The 15,885-nt window shown below is 41.9% G+C and overlaps 1 long non-coding RNA gene across 1 annotated transcript in view; it reads right to left on the bottom strand.

Annotated features, from left to right (window-relative positions):
* LOC132365228 (uncharacterized) overlaps positions 1-15,885 on the bottom strand; it is a 56,659-nt gene extending 40,774 nt beyond the window's left edge. The window contains exon 1 of the long non-coding RNA XR_009503057.1: positions 15,789-15,885. This is a non-coding gene — a long non-coding RNA (uncharacterized LOC132365228). The remainder of the gene's footprint in view (positions 1-15,788) is intronic.

Below are 15,885 nucleotides of genomic sequence, written 5' to 3'. Positions count from 1 at the left end.
CAGTAGTTGTGGCACGTGGGCTCAGTAGTTGTGGCTCATAGGCTCTAGAGCACAGGCTCAGTAGTTGTGGTACACAGGCTTAGTTGCTCCGCAGCATGTGGGATCTTCCCGGACCAGGGATCAAACCCCTGTCCCCTGCACTGGCAGGCAGATTCTCAACCACTGTGCCACCAGGGAAGTCCCTGATTACTGTCATTCTATCAAGCCTCCTGAAACTGGCTAAACCCCTGCTTCTCTTAGGAAGGTTTTCCTTCTGACTTCCTGCCTGGTATGTGTCTTCCCCACTGTCTAGGTAAACATTCTCCTCTGCAGGGATAGGGAAGCCCCAGATGAAGCCTTTCACCTTCTCTGGAAGCAGGGGGAACACCCTGTGCTTGCAGCACATACTGCTTGCTTAAGCAGGAAGCTGAACATGGTGTACTCTGCAGCAATTCCCTCGGCTTTCAGACTTCCTGGGTCAAGAGTCCTATGTGGCTCTCCCTGTAAAAACATGCTTGTTCACCAGTTGGTTCCCTAGAAAGCCCGTTCATAGTTCTCTTAAGAAAACAGCTCTTAAATCAGCTTAATCAGCATAAATCAGCTGCCTCTCACTGTTAATAATAATTAACTCCAGCAAGTTCTCAACTTTAAATGTTTAAGAAGTAACAAACTCAAAACACAGGGACAGCTTAAACACACAATGGTTATGATTTTCCTCAAGCCTCTTCCCACCCAGGCTCATTTGCTGGGTCTCCTGTAACCAGGCCCTCAATAGGGGTTTTGAAATATTCCCACCCTTGTCTAACTCGTGTCTTACTTTTCCTTTCAGGGCCTCAAGCCTCATCTCTATAGCTATGGAATTGTCAGTGCAGAAGGGACCTTGGAGACATTCTCATCAGTCCCATTTTTTAATCTGTAGCAGGAACAAATTTTCACTCCCAGACTTAGATGTGAAAATGTGACTTGATTACATTATAAATGAACTTATTTCTTAAGTTCTCATGTCTATTCAATCTTGCCAATGCAGAATAACTCAGTCACTTTCATGTTTTTCCCCCCTCAGTTCTTTTTGGGTTAATACCCACCAGTTAGGGCTTCCCTGGTGGCGCAGTGGTTGAGAATCTGCCTGCCAATGCAGGGGACACGGGTTCGAGCCCTGGTCTGGGAAGATCCCACATGCCGCAGAGCGACTAGGCCCGTGAGCCACAATTACTGAGCCTGCGCGTCTGGAGCCTGTGCTCCGCAACAAGAGAGGCCACGATAATGAGAGGCCCCGCGCACTGAGATGAAGAGTGGCCCCCACTTGCCACAACTAGAGAAAGCCCTCGCACAGAAACGAAGACCCAACACAGCCATAAATGAATAAAAATAAATAAATAAAAATAGTGTTAAAAAAAAAAATCTGTTCTATAAAAAAAAAAAAAAAAAATACCCACCAGTTAAGGATTCTCTCTCTGTTCTCCTCCCCCATCCCCGCCCCCCAAAATCTAAGTTCAGGTGGGATGTGAGGTGTAGTTTATGTCCCATCCTGACAACAGGAATGAGGATATAGAGGGTCAGCTGGGCCCACAATCCTCTCTCCATGCTGGTCTCTGCTGAGATAGCCAGCTTCTTGCTCAATCCTTATTGCCATGCACTGGGGTCCACTGCTGCCACCAGGGGTCCTTCAAGGCCTCCACTCACCACAATCAATTGGTTGCATTCTCCTTACCTAGGGATGCCAGATTTAGCAAATAAAAATATAGGATGCCCAGTTAAAGTGGAATTTCAGGTAAACAATGAATTTTTTTTTCTTTTTCTTTTTCTTTTTCTTTTTGGTCCAACTAACCACCAGCCTTCTCTCAGTACTTTCTCATAGAAGTAGAAGTGGAGGGACCAAGATGTCCAGGCCTCCTCCAGGGAGGGGGCCTTGACTGAGCTCATCCTCTTGCTAGATGGGTGGAAGGAAAAGCCAGAGAGAGAGACACCCCTTTGTGTATGACATTCAAACACACTGTGACCTCCTCCTCCAGGAAGCAAGAGCCCAGTCTATACCCTGGAATCCAGTGGGATTAAAAGTCCCTTTTCAGGAACCCTCCTACACTGTTGGTGGGAATGTAAATTGGTGCAGCCACTATGGAAAACAGTATGGAAGTTCTTTCAAAAACTAAAAATAGAGTTACCATATGATCCAGCAATCCCACTCCTGGGCACATATCCAGAGAAAACTCTAATTCAAAAAGATACATGCACCCCAATGTTCATAGCAGCACTATTTACAATAGCCAAGACACAGAAGCAACCTAAATGTCCATCGAAAGATGAATGGATAAAGATGATATGGTACATATATACAATGGAATATTACTCAGCCATAACAAAATGAAATAATGCCATTTGCAGCAACATGGATGGCCCTAGAGATTATCATACTAAGTGAAGTCAGACAAAGAAAGAGAAATATATGATATCACTCATATGTGGAATCTAAAATATGATACAAATGAATTTATTTACAATCCAGAAACAGACACAGACATAGAAAACAAATTTATAGTTATCAAAGGGGAAAAAGGGGAGGGGGTGTAAATTAGGAGTTTGGGATTGGCAGATACACACTACTATATATAAAATCGATAAACAACAAGGTCCTACTGTATAGCACAGGGAACAAGATATCAATATTTTGTAATAAACCATAATGGAAAAGAGAAAGACTATATATATCTATATATTTATCTATATAGGTAGATAGATAGATAGATAGATATAAAACTGAATCACTTTGCTGTACACCAGAAACTAACACAACATTGTAAATCAACTATACTTCAATTAAAATAAATAAATACATACATACACACATACTATATAAAAGTCCCTTTTCATGTTTAATAGGTATAGAGTTTCAGTTTGGAATGATGAAAAAGTTCTGGAGATGAGTAGTGGTGATGGCTTCACCACAATGCAAATGAACTTTATGGTATTGAATTGTACACTTAAAATAGTTACCGTGGGAGAAAAGGGAACCCTCTTGCACTGTTGGTGGGAATGTAAATTGATACAGCCACTATGGAGAACAGTATGGAGGTTCCTTAAAAAACTAAAAATAGAACTACCATACGACACAGCAATCCCACTACTGGGCATATACCCTGAGAAAACCATAATTCAAAAAGAGTCATGTACCAAAATGTTCATTGTGGCTCTATTTACAATAGCTAGGACATGGAAGCAACCTAAGAGTCCATCAGCAGATGAATGGATAAAGAGGATGTGGCACACATATACAATGGAATATTACTCAGCCATAAAAAGGAACAAAACTGAGTTATTTGTAGTGAGGTGGATGGACCTAGAGACTGTCATACAGAGTGAAGTAAGTCAGAAAGAGAAGAACAAACACCGTATGCTAACACATATATATGGAATATTAAAAAAAAAAGAAAATGGTCAGAAGAAACTAGGGGCAAGACGGGAATAAAGATACAGACCTACTAGAGAATGGACTTGAGGATACAGGGAGGGGGAAGGGTAGGGTAAGCTGGGACAAAGTGAGAGAGTGGCATGGACATATATACACTACCAAACGTAAAATAGATAGCTAGTGGGAAGCAGCCGCATAGCACAGAGAGATCAGCTCAGTGCTTTGTGACCACTTAGAGGGGTGGGATAGGGAGGGTAGGAGGGAGGGAGATGCAAGAGGGAAGAGATATGGGGACATATGTATATGTATAACTGATTCACTTTGTTATAAAGCAGAAACTGACACACCATTGTAAAGCAATTATACTCTAATAAAGATGTTTAAAAAATAAATAAATAAATAATAAAATTTAAAAAAAAATAGTTACCATGGTAAAATTTTACGTTGTGTATATTTTACGGTAATTTTTTAAGTCACTCTTCATGGAGGAAAGGAGGTAGGAAAAGGACAAAGACTGCCTTCCCAAATTATGGGTGAAAAAGCAGGGATGCTTTCACCTCCTCTGCCCTCCATCAGTGTGCTCCTCTGTGCTTTGGCTTCCTCCTCAGGCTGGAGGCCTCCCAACTGTGAGTAACAACAGCTGTAGGAAGAGAAAGCCAACTGCTGCTAGGAGCTCTTCCTGAAATCGAAGAAGTCCTTCCCCAGAAGTCACAGTAAGCCTCATTGGCTCACTACCCACTTCCTGACAAAGGGGATGAGAGTCCCATTGGGCCAATCAGGTGCAGCCCTGGAACCGAAGGAGGGTCAGCTTCCTTGAGGCAGTGAGCGGTCGGGGAAGTGGGGAAGGAGAGATGGGTGCCTAAATGAAAGTGGGCCTGTGGGGAAGGGGGAAGGGAGAAATGAATGGACAATTCAGCATCTAGTACATAGGCTGTGAGTAGGACAGAACTACACTGTCTGGCACTTACGTGGGTGTTCCCAAGGTCCTCAGGAGAGAAGCTGAGAGGCAGAAGCCAAGGGCTCCATAATGTGGCACGTCCCATGACCACCCTCCCTCCCCCCAAAAAAGTAAGAATCTTGAGTAAATTCTACTGATATTTCAGAAATTGATGTAAGCTCTTCCTGGCTGACTCCTCAGATGCTCTAGCCCTGCTCATTGTACCCCATCCCTACCCCAGCCACCAGGAGCCCTTTTGGCTCGGGGTCCATAGTGGTCCCTGGTGACACGCCCTGCAGGAGTGATGCTTTCTGTGTCCTCAAGCACGAACATATGTTAGGCCAATGTGCTAGTTAAATAAAGGAAGTCCTTTTTAACTCTAAAAATACCAACATGAAGTTGGATTGATGGATGGTCACTAAACATTTCGAATGAAGTCTGAGTCAAAATTGTATGGATTTGAGAGACTTAAAATGAATGTAGGAAACGAAAAAGTTATGACCCACTAAGAAGCAGTAGGACAAACTGGGAGATGAAAGTATAATTGAGTTTAGAGGGTTTTTTCAGGTCTGGGAGCCCATGATGGAAGAAGTTTTATAAGAAGTTTTGAAAAGCCAGAGAAAATTGTACAAGTGCATCTAATCCAACAGAGATTCTTTCTAAAATAAGAAGTGAAAAATGTGGCTTCCCTAGGGGAAGGATGGAACCTTTCTAATAATATTGGAATTTAAGTTCACAGGTGCAGAAATGGGAGGGGGTCTGGAAAAGGTGGTTAGAATTGACATGCTGTGCAACAAACAGATGTGAGGTCACATTTGTCTGAGGACTTTGTGCCTTACTCCCTTGAATAAATACGCCAACATCATTAGAATACTTTTTTAATGTTTAAAATTCCATGATTTTTAGAGAGTATGGGTATGACATGATAATGTGCACTTATTTGCTTGATAAAGTGTATTAATCCCTTATCAGCAAACATTTCCTAAGTACCTATTATGTACCAGGATATGTGTGCTCATATTTAAATATGGTACTATAAATATTTAAGAACCATCTGAAGCAAGAATATGTTTTTCCACCCATACACACTCATTAAATATGTTCATACCGATGCATTATGATTAGTTTTACCGGCTTGTTTCTTTAATTGTTTACTGAAAAATTGAACATCAAACTGTTTCTAAATTAATTTCAAGGTTTGTAGCAAAATTAAAGCTTTTACAGACATCAAAGCAATAACACAGCGATTGTAAAATAATAAGCAAATACACTAAACTAGGAAAGAATATGGCCATTTTTAATTGCATGTTCTTATTCATTACTAAATATGAGAAGAGGTTAGGGACTTCCCTGGTGGTCCAGCGGCTAAGGCTCTGCGCTCCCAATGCAGGGGGCCCCGGTTCGATCCCTGGTCAGGGAAGTAGATCCCACATGCAGCAACTAAGAGCCCACATGCCACAACTGAAAAAAAAAAAAGATCCCGCATGCCGCAGAGAAGATCCCGTGTGCGGCAACTAAGACCCGGTGCAGCCAAATAAATAAATAAATATTTTTTTAAAAAAAGAAGAGGATAAATAATATAAATTCTCATATCAGTCACTTTTATTTATGAAAAAAATTATTGTGATAATCTTCAGTTCTGTCTACTGATCAGTTTGATAAGCTGGTATTATATATATCATATTACTTGTATTAAGAATTTCTTTGCAAACTATATAAGCCAATTTCCATGTGTTATCTGATCTGTACTTATAAATTTGCCACATTTTACTGTGCTTTATTAACTTTCATAAATTGAATTTTTCATTTTCAAATTTAATCAATTCGAATTACTTATGGTTATAATTGTGTTGAGTAAGAAAGTGATTGAAGTTAAGATTTTGAAAAGCTGGCCATCAATTGAGCAACATTAGTTTTAAATGGAACTATCCCATCGTGGATTTTACTATTCACCCATATGAATAGGGCCGATAGAAATTATCCATGGTGAGCGTAATCGTTTTTATTTAATTACATTTTACCTTCGTCAATACACAATGGCCACTCCTGTTTAAATATAATATACTTATAAAAAATACTATTCTCTGGAGGGCTGTGGGTGCAATTGTGCAATCTTTATGCAATATCAAGCCAGGGAAAACAGTGTGGAGTATTAAATGCATGGAGTTTTGATGGATACTTGCAACCAGAATTAAATTGTGCTTATTGGGTTCTTGTTGGCAACAAAAGCTTCCATACCTACAGCTTTAAATGTAGCTCTGGGACATACCACTGGTGTCTGGGAGTGCAATCTAGCAGGAATCAGAACACTGGGAGCAAGAGCCCCAACCTCAGGATCCTTTGAGGAGAGAAAATTGCAATCTGGTAGAGGCTGTAGTTGGATTACTTAAGGATTCAGTTTCATCCTCACTTTGACCTGTGGTTAGTAAGTGATGAAAGGGGCTCAACAAAGATCTGTTAGATATAAAAGGTCTGGACTTTCCATCATACACTACCTTGGCTATGTTTGACCAAGAATTCAATCCAGGTCACAAGCAACACGGATTTGCGGTCCATCCTTCCTACTTTGCCTGTTCCCAATGATCCCAGACCCAATTTGGACTATGTGTGCAGATAACTTTCATTTTCATCTTTCCCTGTTAATATATACCCCTCCTGTTCTCCATATCTCTCAAATCGCCCTCTTCTGCAGCACTCCTCTGATTATTTCTAATTCAGTGGAAAGTTAACTTTTCTCAGTTAAGTATTCATTGGCAGTGAGGTGTAGTAGAGACAGCACAGACTTTGGCTTTTTATCATTAACAACACCTGGATTTGGATTTCAGTCCCTCCCACTTGATCTTGGGCAAATTACCTAACTTCTTAATTTCCTTATTGACAAAATGGAGATAAATGACAACAGTAGTATTGGGGGATGATACTACCACCAGCCCATGGTAGAAAGGAGACCCCAGACCCCAGTAACACTAGCCTGCACCCCACCCCCTGATATCATGCTCCTGTGTCACCATGCTGAGATAGGGAGACTTTTCCCAGTTTGTCGACTGCCTCACAAATTTGCTTAGAGTGATTTTTGATGCATACTTTTTTTAATATAAAAAATGAAACCAGAAAAAAATGAGAATAATATTTCATGGATGTCAGAATTAGGAAGTCTTCAAATCATAAAAGCATTGGAAGAAACAATAAGGAAATTACTTTTGTATAATCCCTGCCCTCATAAAGCTCATATTTCCAGCTATTCTCACTTGTGCCTTCTTCCAGGTAAACTTTAGAAAAATTTTGCTGTCATCCCCCCACACATTAAAAATCCCATTAATACGCTGCCTGAGGTCATGTTACACTTAAGTAGCCCTATGATCCAAGGTGAAGCTGAGGCCTTTATCAGGAAAGCAAAGATTTTTCCAGAAACCCCCAGCAAATGTCTACTTCCGTAGCATTACGCAAAACTGTCACACACATGACTACCCTCCCCTGAAAAGAAGGCTACAAAATGATGTTTAGGTTCCAGCCTCTAAAATGGAGGTGGGAGAAGGAAGATGAGAAAGGAGGGAGCCCACCGGCAGGGACTCCCACGAAGTCACCATGGAAGAGGGATTAGAGGCAGGAGCTGCAGGAGCTGTTTCTGGGAGCACATGTGCAAGACTGGTCCCAGCAGTGTTGCCGTGGAATCCAAGCAACACACTGCACACTGCTGAGAAGGCCACCCTGCCCCTCCTTGCTGCAGGCGGTCATGCAGCCTGGACACTCCCGACTGGGAGCAACCACTTGGGAGAGTGTGCCTTGCAGATCAAAGAAGAGTCTGGAGAAGCCAGCAGAGCAGTGCTCTTGTGAGGGGCCTCTCTAAATGCCTGTGGGTATTGCTTCTTGGGGCAAATGCTGTTGGCTGCCTACCCAACAGCCACATCCCGTCCCCTTCTTCATAGCTCACAGAACCACAGTTTTGTTCCGGCAGCCATGCTCCCAGCACCCATGAATGAATCATGTTTGGTCAAAGCGCATCACAGCAATTGCAGTCCACATTGGCCAGTGATTGGTCTAGTCTGACGGGCAGCATGACCCAGCTGTAGGCAATTGGATGTAAGGGGAAGTCTGCTGGGAGTGGTTCTAGAAAATTTTGTATGTCTGATAAAAAGACACAGGCTTGCAAAAAGAAATTCCTTGGCCCCTGACCCTTCTTCCTGCCTTGAACATAGTTACGTGTGGACGTTTTGCTTGGAGCTGTGGTTCTTCCAACAAAAGCAATTTTCGCAGGTTGGCAAGTGTGGAAACATAGAAAAAGCCTAGGTCCTTGATGATTTTGTTCAGGAAGTCAATGCATCACACCTGGAACTGCCTGTCTCTGGTCTAATGATGGAGATGATGAAAATCTTTATTATTTAAGCCACCGTTGGTGGGGTTGTTTTATTACTTGCTACTGAAAGCATTTCTAAATGATAGAGCCCTTGAAAAAGGAGTTCAAGCAGAGCATTGTAAGTTGGTTTATTCTTCAGTAAAGACCTGGGAGGCAGAAGATGTCAACAGAAGCTAATGAGATAGCAAATCTGAGTAATAATAAGAATGTGACCTCTTTCCAGTATCCACAGGCGGTGAGGCTTAGAGGCAGTCAAGTAATGCTTAAAGTGTAATTTGAGAAGAAGTGACATTTTTTTACAATACGGTTTTCCTTTGTTGGAAGAAAATGTATTTCTCTCGATTATTTAAACCTCTTCTATTCCTAACTTTTATATTTTTGTCGTATGTGCCCCACCTATTTCTTTTTTTTTTTTTTTTTTTTTTTTTTTTTTTTTTTAAATTTTATTTATTTATTTATTTATTTATTTTTGGCTGTGTTGGGTCTTCGTTTCTGTGCGTGGGCTTTCTCCAGTTGCGGCAAGCGGGGGCCACTCTTCATGGCGGTGCGCAGGCCTCTCACTATCGCGGCCTCTCTTGTTGCGGAGCGCAGGCTCAGTAGTTGTGGCTCACGGGCCTAGTTGCTGCGCGGCATGTGGGATCTTCCCAGACCAGGGCTCGAACCCGTGTCGCCTGCATTAGCAGGCAGATTCTCAACCGCTGCGCCACCAGGGAAGCCCCCCACCTATTTCTTGTTAGGTTTATTCCTAGGTATTTTATGTTTGGGGCTATCTCTCTCAAGTGGTTAAGGTTCCCTAGGGATCAGTCTTTGGCCTCTTTTCACCCCACAATTCCCTGAATGACACCTCCTTTCCTGCCTTTCCCCCAAATCCTACTTCAAGCTACTCTTTCTCCATTCTGAGCAAATACACTTAACCTCCTAGGTACACAGACTTTTGCCTGGACTGTTTTTTGGAGGTCATCCAACCCTGATTGACAGGAAAAGGTAACATTTGGAATCCAGTGAGCTTGAGGTTAGAACATGTCATGTCAGCAATTGCTAAACAACAGTACATCAGATTAGGTCAAGAATTTGTGAAATGTTTGTGCCAAGTGAAATGTCAAAGCACAAAGTGTGTGAAAGAAAAAAATCTCTGTGCCAGTCAAAATGTCATTCTGTCTTGCAGTGAGTAATTTATTCCTTTCTGTCTTTATTGCTGTTCTTGTTTCACACATATTAATGTTGCCTCTAAATAATTGAAATTAATAGTGGCATTATCAGTGGCTAAGGGTAAAAACTATGGAGCTAATTTAGAATCACTCAGTCAGTTTGGGCTTGTTTTGAAAATGGAAGTTGTTAACTCAACCTTAAAAATAAGCCCTTACCTGACTGTCCAAAGCATTTACACTGCAGCCATTATTTGTTCTGCTAATTTCTGTAACAAGTAAAAAGAAGGCACAGAGTGGAGAATAAACGTTTTTTAAATGCTGTATCTGAGGAATTGCTAACAAGATAGAAATGCCATAGATAGAATGACTAGATCCAGGTAGCCCTCAACAAATGGAATGCCAGTGGCTTGTTGAGTGGATTACAAAGCAAAACTCCATAATGTTTGTCACCATTTTCCCACTGGTTTTAATGTCTAAATTGGCAGAGCTTCCCAGAACATGGCTCCTCTCCATGCCATTTGCTTTCTCTGAGAGCAGATTTCTGTTGCACAGTCATGGCCAAACAGTGGGGAACTGGTCTTCTCTTGATGCTACAGCTGCCTGGTGAATAAACCAAAATGCTTCTCTGTAGGCAGAGGGGCCAGGACTGGAGTGAGGCAATTGAGGTGCCCAGATCACAACGTCTCAGGTGGCCCTCATTCCCATGTGCCCACCTGCACTTACGTGGCCTTGAGAGTGAGCACTTCCTTAAATGTTGCACTCTAGGCTCCTCACTTACCTCACCCTTGTCCTGGCCCCGGTAGGCATTGTTGCTGCCCTTGGAACTGAAGAAAAGGGCTTGGAAGTAAAGAAGAACCCTATAAATCTCCGATAGTGATAACTGGGTTTCTACCCAGTAATATTATTCTACCTATTAGAAATTTAACAATATGAATTCAAAGAGTCATGAGAAGCATGTATTGCTAAAATGAGAGAAGCCTCTCAACAAGAATTCCAATTAATGGGTCAGAATGGGCCGACAGTGTAAAAGGACCATGTGGGACCACCATGCTCCAGAGTTTGGGCTTCAAGTTTTCAGACTTGGAGCTCAACTTTATCAGCATAAAGAGAGATGATCCAATTGAGGAAAACTGGCAAGAGAATTGCAAATATACAGAATCCCAATTTACTAAGTTAGAGTTGTAGATATTTTCCAGTGACAATAACCCAGTGTTCAATGTTTAGGACATCCCTCCCTAGAGTCAGGGGATGTGGAACAAAGTAGTCATCAGAGGGCTGCAAATAATCATGGAGAGAGAGCAAAGGGTGTGGGTGTCAATGTCCAGGATATTTCAACCAGGTCAGGGAAAAGTCCTGCCTCACCCCAGAATACACTGTGTGTATCCATCACTCAACAAATATAAATTGTGCACCTACCGTGTGTTCAGCAAACCCTGTCAGCTCTACCTTCAAATAAATTTTAAATCCAGTACTTCCTACTACCTCCACAGTAACCATTTAATTCAAGTACCATCTTCCTGCACCTGGATTAATGGACTAGGCCCCCTAATTGGTCTCCCGGTTTCCACTGTCTCCCTGCCACAGATCAGGCTGTCAGGCTGATCCTTTTAAATGTAAAAGATCATCATGTATTTCCACTCAAAACACTCCATTGGCTTCCTACCTGTTAGAATAAAAGCCCAGATGTCTTTCTTGGGCTACACCTGCGTGCTCTCACCCCCACTCTCTCTCTGATCTTGTCGTGTCCCACCACTACCCTCCTCACTCACTCCACAGATTCTTTCATCCTGCTCCTGGGATACCCAAAGAGTGCTTTTGCCTAAGGACCTCTGCAAATTCCCCTCCTGCTTGAATAATCTCTTCCCAGATATTTGCAAGGCTCACTATGCTGAATGCCTAAATATCTATGCCTAACTGGAATCTTATTGTAGAAGTCATAGATGACCACCCTACCTGAAACAGCACCCTGACTTCACTTTAGGTCCCCTTACCCTAAAGTATTTTTCCTTAACCATCTGACAAGTTTTCTGTCTCCCTGAAGTAGAAGCTAAGCTCCATGAAATTTTTTGTTCATTGTTAAATCCCTATCACCTAGAACATTGCCTGGAATGTGGTAAATGTTCCAAATATATTTGCTGAATTAAGGCTGAATACACCTAAGTTATGTATGTAATAATTCTAATCACTGGAGGGGAGTATTCTCTGGTGACTCAGGACTTTTCTCTGGCCTGGTTGAAATAGCCTTTCCAGATTCTTGATCTCCCCTTGATTTCTAATGGACTAGATGAGATATGAGAGAGAAAAAGAGGGACCAAGGAGAAACTGAGATTTTTAGTATGCACAAATGGAAGAACGGAGTTCCATTTATTGAGTCACGGACAACTATGGAAGGAGTAGATTTGGGAGTTGAGGGATGAATATCCACAGTTCATTTCTGAACATATTAAATTTAAGATGCCTAATGGGTATCCGGTAGAGATGTTAAGAAGGCAGTTAGACATAAGAGTCTGCAGTTCAGGGGAGAGGTCCAGGCAGGACATACAAATCCGGCAGCACATGGAAGGTGTTTAAAGTCATGGAACTGTGTCCATTCCCCTGGAATGAGTGTAGGCAGAGAAGAGTGGAGTTCCGAGGGCCAAACACTGCGACACTGACATTTAGAATTCAGGGGGATGAGGAAACACCAGTGAAGGACGCTATAAAACAAGCAGAGAAAAGAGGTAGCAGCTGAAGAAGGATAGGGATCTAGGAAGGATTTTTTCTTTTGAAGTATAGTTGATTTACAATGTTGTGTTAGTTTCAGGCGTACAGCAGAGTGATTCAGTATGGATGGATGGATAGATAGATAGATTCTTCTTCAGATTCTTTTCCCTTATAGCTTATTACAAAATTTTGAGTATAGATCCCTGTGCTATATAGTAGGTCCTTGTTGGTTATCTATTTCATGTATAGTGGTGTGTATGTGTTAATCCCAACCTTCTAACTTATCCCTCCCATCCTTTCCCTTTTGGTAGCCATAAGTTTGTTTTCTATGTCTGTGGATCTATTTCTGTTTTGTAAATAACTTCATTTATATCTTTTTTTTTCAGATTCCACATGCTAGCAATATCATATGATATTTGTCTTTCTCTGTCTGACTTCACTTAGCCTGATAATCTCTAGGTCCATCCGTGTCACTGCAAATGACATTATTTCCTTCTTTTTCATGTCTCAGTAATATTCCATTGTGTATATATACCACATCTTCTTTACCCATTCATCTGTTGATGGACATTTAGGTTGCTTAGGAGGGATTTTTTTTTTAATATGAGAAATATTAAGGTATATTTGATGCAATGGAAATGATCCAGTGAAAAAGAAAAAAATTTAAAGATATAGGAGAGAAGGATAATTGCAGGAGTGAAATTCTAGAGTAGGGAAGAGGGGCTGGATCCAGTGCAGAGGTGGTGAGGCTGACTTAGATAGAAGCACACACAGTTCACCCATCACAACAGGAGGAAAGGCAGAGTCTATGTGCACAGATGCCAGAAGGTGGGAAGATGTGGTGGTAGGAACTTGTGGAAGCTCTTTTCTGGCTGCTTCTATTTTTCCAGTGAAATAATGGACTGGAGGTATTAGTGATATGCAAGGACCATAGGGAATCAGATGTTCAGAGGAATGTATTGAGTAGAGGTGAGCGAGTGGGGTGTTTGAAATTGTAGGGTTTTTGGTGAGGAGTACAATTGTCAGATTGCCTCGTGTGAGGCTCTGGTCATAGGAGCAGTGATTGAGGTGGGAACAGAGACAAGACCACATATGTAACTGGCCAGGGTATTGGATGAAAGGTCTTTCCTGATGTAACCCGGGGCTGACACACGTGTGAGTAACCACATTGGCTACTATTCCCTGAGCAACTCCCATGTCTCATACAATCTATACAATTCTCTCCTTTAATCCTCACAATAACCCTACAACAACGCCAAGAATCAGAAGTTGTTATCCTCCAATTGTTTCATCTGTGTCCCAGATGAAAAAAGTGAGGTTCACAAAGGTTCATTAACTAGCTCAGGGTAACAAGCAATATGGATACAGGATTCAGAGTCAGGTCTTCTAACCCCAAAGCTAGGTCCTTTCCCTTGGCTTGTACCATACCTCTCCAACTGCATCACCTGCAAGCTTTAGTCCACAACCACCAGTTACAAGGGTGTTTTGCCACGAAGTCTTATGGCTCAGCTTTTGTTGTTTGAGCCTGAGGCAGAAGATGCTTCAGTCTCCTGAGAGAATAAGGCTCTTTTTCCCCTTTAGGTTAGTGTCATTTTGGGGCATTGGAAACCAACAGAAGGAGGACAGTCTAACAGCTATAGCCTTTTGGGGTTTATTTGTTTCAGGGGGTACCTTATTGGCCTGCCCCAGCAGCTACCTTGTCTTACTATACAGGAGACCCTTAGAAAATCCTGCAGTCAGAGCCAGGGGCCTTCTGGCCGTCTGTCTCACAGTAACCCCTCCTTCATCCGGAAAGAAGTGATGCCTAATACCCTGTCGTTGGTATACTTAAAGTGTTCTACTGAAAGTCCAGGGCTTTTTATCTCCAGGAGATAATTTATGCAAGTGATAAGGAAAGTAGAGACATGAAAGTTTTCACAAACTTCATCCATTTCTTGCTGCAGTTGGGAGAAATTTGCATGCATCTACTTTGTGATAATTCTACGAAAGAGGAGAGGAACCCTACTTCTCAGTGCCCCAAATGAGAAAAAGAACAGTTGCAGTTGAATGTCATCACTGTTAATCATCTAGACCAGAACCGTCCAATAGAACTTTCTGCAATAAAGGAAATGTTCTGTATTTGTGACTTCCAATTCAGTAGCCATTAGCCACATAGGGGTATCGAACACTTAAAACACAGCTAATACAACTGAGGAACTGAATTTTAAATTTTATTTAATTTCAATTCATTTAAATTTCAGTTTAAGCCATCTATGGCTAGTGACTACCATATTGGACTGCACAGATCTAGATTATAAAACAAGAGGCCAAGCCACCTCGCCCCTTTGAGCATGGTAACCAAGTCTGCCCACAGAACCTTGCCATGAAGACCCTTGCTTAGTCAGCTCCTCCTAAGAAATTAGAGTCTCCACTGCTCACAGCTTTTGAACAAAAAAACAGAAACCCCATGTAATCATTTTCTATTTCTGCAACAAATTTCCACAAACTTTGAAGGTTAAGCCAACACATATATGTCTCACAGTTTCTGTAGGTCAAAAGTCTGCATATGGCATAAGTCAACCGAGTTCTCTGCTTAGGGTCTCACAAGCCTTAAGTTAAGGTGTCAGCCAGGCTGCATTCCTTTCTGGAGGCTCTGGGGAAGAATCCACTTCCAAGCTCATTCAGGTTGTTGGCAAAATTCAGTCTCTTGCTGTTGTAGGACTAAGGTTTCTCTTCTGACTGTCAGCTACCCTTAGCTCTGAAAGGCCTCTCCCTGGTCCTTGCACATGGCCCCTCTATCTCAGAGCCAGCAACAGCACATTAAATCCTTCTCATGCTTGGAATCTCTCTGCCTTGCCCTTCTGCCTTCAGCTTTTAAGGGCTCACATAATTACACTGAACCTACTCAGATAGTATCCCTATTTTAAGGTCAATTGATTAGTAACCTTAATTACATCTGCAAAGTCTCTTTGGCCAATTAATATAGCATAACCACAGGAGTAATAGCAGGGATCAAAAATCTGGGGGCCAAAATTCTGCCTATCACAACCAGACAGCAGAGGATGGAGAAACCAGTGAGGCAATAGCTGGCAATTACTTAGTGCTTTCTTGAGTAGAAAATAGAAAGGACTTGTTGGAAAAAATAATTTTTAAAAACCTCTTTTGACTATTTTCTGTCTCTTAAAATCTTGAGATATTTGTCTTACTTCATCATTACAAGAAACTGGCAAACTGGTGGCCATCCCTGATCTCTGTTAAGGATCCCCAAACATTTCAGCTTACAGTCCTTGGAGAGTCTTAGTCTTCAGAATAGCTTCCAGCCCAGAAAAGAGAGCTGCTACCACCTTAGAGGTCCTTTCCCAGCATAGCAGCAGCTACC

Source organism: Balaenoptera ricei, chromosome 4 (assembly GCF_028023285.1).
Source record: "Balaenoptera ricei isolate mBalRic1 chromosome 4, mBalRic1.hap2, whole genome shotgun sequence".
NCBI lineage: Eukaryota > Metazoa > Chordata > Mammalia > Artiodactyla > Balaenopteridae > Balaenoptera > Balaenoptera ricei.
The sequence above is the reverse complement of the archived record's forward strand: the minus strand, read 5'-3'. Positions and strand labels throughout refer to the sequence as shown.